Source organism: Limulus polyphemus, unplaced genomic scaffold (assembly GCF_000517525.1).
Source record: "Limulus polyphemus unplaced genomic scaffold, Limulus_polyphemus-2.1.2 Scaffold3636, whole genome shotgun sequence".
In the NCBI taxonomy this organism is placed as follows: Eukaryota; Metazoa; Arthropoda; class Merostomata; order Xiphosura; family Limulidae; genus Limulus; species Limulus polyphemus.
The window spans coordinates 98,469-105,185 of record NW_013669246.1 but is presented as its reverse complement, the minus strand read 5'-3'; the positions used below and the strand labels follow the sequence as shown (position 1 = coordinate 105,185).

At 32.8% G+C, this 6,717-nt stretch overlaps 1 long non-coding RNA gene across 1 annotated transcript; it reads right to left on the bottom strand.

Moving 5' to 3' along the window:
• Positions 1 to 4,693: 4,693 nt before the first annotated feature.
• On the bottom strand, positions 4,694 to 6,711 carry LOC111088374. Its single transcript, XR_002612908.1, has 2 exons — positions 6,200 to 6,711; positions 4,694 to 6,147 (listed from the first exon to the last, which is right to left on the bottom strand). It is a non-coding gene; the product is annotated as an uncharacterized LOC111088374 (long non-coding RNA).
• Between the last annotated feature and the right edge of the window lie 6 nt (positions 6,712 to 6,717).

Genomic DNA, 6,717 nt, shown 5'->3' with positions numbered 1-6,717 from the left:
ATGAAAGTAAAAATATCGATTCAATTTTAAACTTAAATAGTTTGTGAATTAAGGTATTTTCTGTTATATCACCAATGTTTTTCATAATAATAAAAAACCTCTTTAATCAACGGAGACTCAAAGTAAGAAATCAATAAATATAATATTTTTCCTGATTTGTTGTCTATACATTTCATTTTATACTTTCAGTACACAGACTAATAACATTATTTGCTTATACTTTTGTTGCTAAGCGACATGACATAAAAGCCATTGTTCGAACATAGTGTTACCAAAACGCACTGACTTTTCTATACATAAGTAGTTAATATAGCTCGAGGGTTCCTTAACTTTGCCAACTGGAGGACCCCCTTCAACTTCTTTACTGTATTGGCAGACCACCTCCCGTTAAAAATAGTTTTTATCACGTGTAACTGGTGTATCATATGCATATTTTAATACCTTTACGGATTGATTCTAGTTTTAAGAAAAGAACAATGAAAAACATAGTTAAATATGGAAAATAAAAAGATATTACGACTTACTTTAATGTGAAGGATGACACTGCCTTGCTGAAACAATCTTGCGAATTTCTGAGCCAATGTCTAACAGTTTCAAACGAAAATCCGGCTCACATTTATCTTATTTCTAAACTTCGATTTTATACAAGTAAGCTGAGAGAAACCTCGCTCACATAAATGTGTTGTAGGAAATGGCATTAAGTATTTTACTGCTTTGAAGTAATTGTGACACTAACGTACACACTGTAGTAATGCGTCAATCCAGCTGGAAATCAACAGTCTTGTCTTTTTTGCGATCGGCAGGCAACGGTGCCAGGCACACAACGAATTTATATAATTCAATTTATGTTAATTACAATTATTAATTTTGGGATTTATACATATTACAATATAAGTTTTATAATGTCTTAGCATTTTATTTTATTCGTTACTCTTTCACTAAATGGTAATTTCATAAATTTGATGCATTACTGCGGAACCCCAGAGGCCCCCCCCCCGAACCACATTTTGGGAACTTCTGATCTACCTGATTTTTACCAATAAATATTTTATGAATGCGCCACGAATTCATTTTATGAATTATCTTAATTTTGATTGGCTCACAAAGGAATTTACCGACGTTTGACTGCCTCTTTGTTGGTCAAGCTTGATTTCGAAATTTTTTATTTAATCCAGTTAGCTATGAAATGTCAGGTTAGGGTATACTAGGGGGTGATAGTATTTATCCCGTCCAGAAGTGCGACAATGTGACAGATTAATGGCAGGCAATACGGGAAACTAATTTGGCATGAAAATAGATATAAATCTGAAATTCACATAGTAGCCTACAATACTGTATGTATCACGTTTAATGAAAATTGTTGCCCTTCTAGGATATCCTACATCGCCAGTTTTGGGCAGAGTAGATTTTTCCACTACGTACTACAGTGTATGTTTTGTTTTGTTTTTGAATTTTGCGCAAAGCTACACGAGGGCTATCTGCGCTAGCCGTCCCTAATTTAGCAGTGTAAGACTAGAGGGAAGGCAGCTAGTCATCACCACCCACCGCCAACTCTTGGGCTACTCTTTTACCATGTGGGATTGATTGACCGTCACATTATAACGCCCCCACGGCTGAAAGGGCGAGCATGTTTGGTGGGACGGGGATTCGAACCCGCGACCCTCAGATTGCGAGTGCCTTAACCACCTGGCCACTACAGTGTATTATTCCGTTTTTATAAGCAATTCAACGAAAGAAAATTATAATTTCTTTTCAGGCACATTGTGCTTATATATTAAGAGTAAGAAAACACAAAATCCAATGTTTGTTTTTTGTTGTTTGGTAATAAAGACTTGACCTTTCATTGTGCCAAAAAACGTCGGATTTTGTGCTTTTTACCCTTAATATTGAAAGAAAATTAATTTACAAATACATACTTCTTTTCAAAAAGAGCCCATTCCGAGAATGTCTGCAATAATTTTACTACATAAAATTGCAAGCAAAGGACAACGAATATATATATATGACATTTCAAATATGTTAGCAAGACATTTTGTTGTTAAACATGTTAAATAATTTATGGAAAACTCATAAAGAATCAATATTTCCTCTAAAGAAATTTACATTTTACGCTTTCATAGCTTGTGTAAATATTTCAAAAGTTCTTATTAATGTAAATTTGCTTTAATTACATAATACGACAAAGGAAAAACCTTTGATCTCTTTACAACATTCCATAATAACAGTAAAAACGATGGTTTGTTTGTTGAATTACTACTCGAGGGCTATCTGCACATGCCGTACCTGATTTATAAGTGATTGACTAGAATTAAGGCAGGTAGTTAACAACAACACCCACCGCCAATTCATAAGTTCTTCTTTATCAACAAAACGTAGAATGACCGTGACATAATAACAACCCCACAACTGAAAGGGTTAGCACATTCGGCGATGGGTTTCAAACCTGCTACCCGCAGATTGCAAGTCTTGGGCCCTAACCACCAGGCCCAACGAGAAAAGCAAAAAAAATATGAACTATTGTGTTTCAGCTAATAATGTTTAAAAATCTGCTGTTTAGCAACCTGTGTTCGAAAAACAAAAATCACAATGTCTTTAGTTAATCACCAGAAACGTGTATTAGGTCATTCGCACAATGGTTTGTAACAGGGCACATATAGGACTGTTAATATTTTTAGCTTTCAAACTTACTTTTACGTGGGGTTAATTTTGTTTAAGAGAAAACATTTCAAAGTTACACGATTCTTTCATTCCAAACGAAGCCAAAATACAATGAATTTTAAGTAAGTATAATAGATATAGTTCGATTGGATACTGTTATACACTCTTATTCTCCACCCCTCCAAAAAACAAACAAACTAAGGGACCGAATAAAGAATGCAGTGTTTCAAAATATAGTAAGCCTAGAATTACTGGCTTGTGGCAAGTGTGACTGATTAAAGTCACGCTTCGCCAGCAAAAGGCATTCACACCATATCAAGTTATTCTATTACATGTCTTATATAAACAGCTTTCCGACTACCACCACGTTTGTTTCCCAGCTAGCCTGGTGAGCTCTGGCACTGGCCGAAACGCTTCGTCAGCAATGGATGTGGCACCCATGACGTCGTTGAAAAATTATTATGCATTCCTTTCCTGGGGAAAAAAAATCCTAAGAGACCGAAAAAAAAGAATGTAGTTTAAAAAATGCTATAAGCCGAATAGTATCATTTTGAAACAACTTGTTATAATCATACTTCGTCAGCAAGAAAAACATTCACAACCATAACAAGTTTTATAATCTTTACAAACCTGTCTAATCACTCTGAGGTGATTATGGCATATACAGCACTGAATGAGGTGTCGTTACTTAAAAAAAAAATTAACAACGATTCGACACCTTCATAACTGTGATAATCCCACCACTGACCATGCTCGCCCTTTCAGCCCTGGTAGTATTATAATGTGACTATTAATTCCACTATTCGTTCGTATAGAGTGAGCCAAGAGTTGACGGTGGATGGCATAGCTTTTCCTTAGAATATTTTTCACCTGCACAATTATATTTTAACGTCATTATTTTTTAATACATGATGCTTTATTACACCTCATATATACAGGCCTAGTAGCAACTGATCGACAAAATGAAGAATATTCTAGTAAATACGTTTAGTTACATGAACTCTGGAATGGAGAAAATTTTCTCAGTCAAAAAATCATTTGCTGTAAGACAGTGAGAAACATTTTTCATTTGGTGAATTTCGTAGTGTATCAGTTATCAAGTTTTGCTGTTTCTTGCAGTAGTTTGAGCAAGTATGAAATTTTTTTCTGAAATAGCTTTTTTTTAGTTTTTTGATAGCAATTATGTTCTAATAAACCATGAATAACATTACTATTATCTGTTATTTCTTATTTTCAGGCGTTTTGAATCAACTGTGAATATGATGCCAAGAGTCAAACGAAACATGAAAATCAGAAGAAGAAACAAAATTCCAAGAATAAATACAGTGTTACTGTTTTTTAGTTGTAGAAGGTTTATGAGGAAAGACCACAACATAATGAACTAATTCATCACAATAACTTAAAACTCTGACTTCAATTTTTTGAAAAATGAAATGGTCTTACCTTTTACTCCCGATCAACAATCAAGTATCTTTTCTTGGATTATAAATAACACGAATGGATTGAAATATTTAATTAAATTATCTCAAAATAAGCCTTCATTTCGGTGCAATATTGAAATTAGCTTCAATTCTTCATAACCTCTGAATAGTGGGTGACCCAACGGGTCACGGGTGGTCTAGTACTAATTATTAACGTTATGGCATTTTCTGTTGTTCTGCGTATGTAGCACAAGTTGAAATACTGTAGACATTCTATAGCTAAACGACTTTTGGCTATGGGCAAAATATTTTTTTTAATTCCCTGAAGGAATTACAATATTTATCATCAGCAAAACATCTAACTGACAACGCACCTGTACATGAACAAGATAAGTCTATGAACATGATTTATTTTACACTAATAGCTGCTGGTTAGGCCTAAAACTGCGGTGAATAAATATGAATTTTCCATTTCAGGCTAAAGGTGGTTTAGCAGAGATGTGACAAAATTATGTCTGTGTTTGTGTTAACACTATAGGTTCATCCCATTGTTTATGCAAAGTTTAAATTTCCATAAGTCAGCTGATCTTTTGTGATTTAGTTTCTGATACAGATTAAAATATTGTACACTTTATTAAAAAAAATAACTTAATTCCAGAGAAAGGTCTATACATTCTTTACTACAACTTAGGTTTACGAGTCATTTGTCAGTAATATCTTTGTAATAACAGTTTTTGAAGTTCTTGATCAAAAAGTACGTGATAACCTGTTAATACTTCAGTTTGTTATGATGAAGAAAAACAAGTGCCTTACATAAGTAATAGCTGATAAATAAGACAGCAATTTTAGATAACTGTTCCCTTCCCGTGCTAATAGTAAATCACAGTAGTAAATGACAGTGTAGTGGCTCAAGAAAAATTTTCTTGAACTTTCTTAAATACATGAAAAATGACCAATGTTATTTTTTTTAAAACTTATAGAACTCGGAAGCCACATCATGAAAATGTATAACGTTTAGACCAATTAGATCTACAATGAAAACCGTGAAAGACAGTACTAGGCCTTTTAATGTTTCAGGAACAAATGTTTAGATACACAATGACATAATTGTACAGAAGACCTTCCCATTGTCACATTTTGGTGTATAAAGTGTTAACAACGTTGTTTTCAATAGCTGAACTGTGAACACGTTTCTAAAACAGACAACTGCTCAACTTTATGAAACTTGTTTTTTCAACCAATAATTTCCTAATACACACTGTGGGAAGTTTCTGATACTTTGTTTTAAAGACTTTGCACGTCCATACAAGCCCTAACTGACTAAACAAAGAACTCTTTTTCTCACTAATTTTAATAAATATTAAATCACACTTGTTGTTTTTTACCAAGATTTCACTTACATAAAAAACCCAGACATCAAATTACTGTACAACTATCACATTTTAAATATAAATCACACCTGAATATTACAACCAACACCAATTAAATATTCGGCTGCAACCACAGGAAAGCCAACATGTAACTGTACAGTTCAAAAATACAGGCCTCAACTTCATTCTCCAAGTTGTCAAACACTATACACAAATATTTTACAAACTTATCTTTCCAACATTTAAAGATGAAACTTACTTTGTAAAAATATATATTCTAGTAGTATAAATAACAGTATCGTTTCTTCTTCTTAATAAACAATAAAAAACGTTATCATTAACTTATCAACACTAGTTTGAACTCAGTATATAACGTTTTCAGGACTGGTTTCAAGTCTCAATATTCCAGTTTAACAGGATATCGGAAACTTGAAACAAAGAACTAACTGCATATTGAGTAAAGAAGGTGAAGTAGGTCATACTGTACAAAAAGAGAACGCTATAAAACATTTCAAAGATGACTGTAATGATATTTAAAAAGTTATACGATACTAACTATTTGTGACCAACAGATATTTAAGTGTTACACATACACCGTTTGCTATATTTGTAACATGATGTAAGTTATGATATCTCATTGTAAAACCTTTCCATAGCTATATTTGTAACATGATGTAAGTTATATCTCATTGTAAAACCTTTCCATAGCTATATTTGTAACATGATGTAAGTTATATCTCATTGTAAAACCTTTTCATTGAAAGAAACTGAATGTAAGTTGCCATATTAAATTATTACTTTTAAATTAATATAAATATAGAAAAGAAAACTTTGCTAATGAATATGATTAACAGGAACATCAACGAAGACACAATAAGGAGTACATATTTACACCTTTCTGAAATCAGTTTCATTTCTCAAAACACAATCTATTTTTTGTTATATATATATAACTAAATAACTCCATTTCTTTGTATATATGAAATCATGTAGTGGCTATCACATACTAGATAAACCAGTTTCTTTATCCTTGACCATTCAATTAATTAAGGTACACTCACTCCTTTGTATGTGTATTTGATAAACACTTCCTATAAAAGAAAAAGATACGCATAACTAAATAATAGTTTACAAGTGAGTGTCTGGGCAACTTAATAGTTTACAAGCGAGTGTCTGGGCAACTTAATAGTTTACAAGCGAGTGTCTGGGCAACTTAATAGTTTACAAGCGAGTGTCTGGGCAACTTAATAGTTTACAAGCGAGTGTCT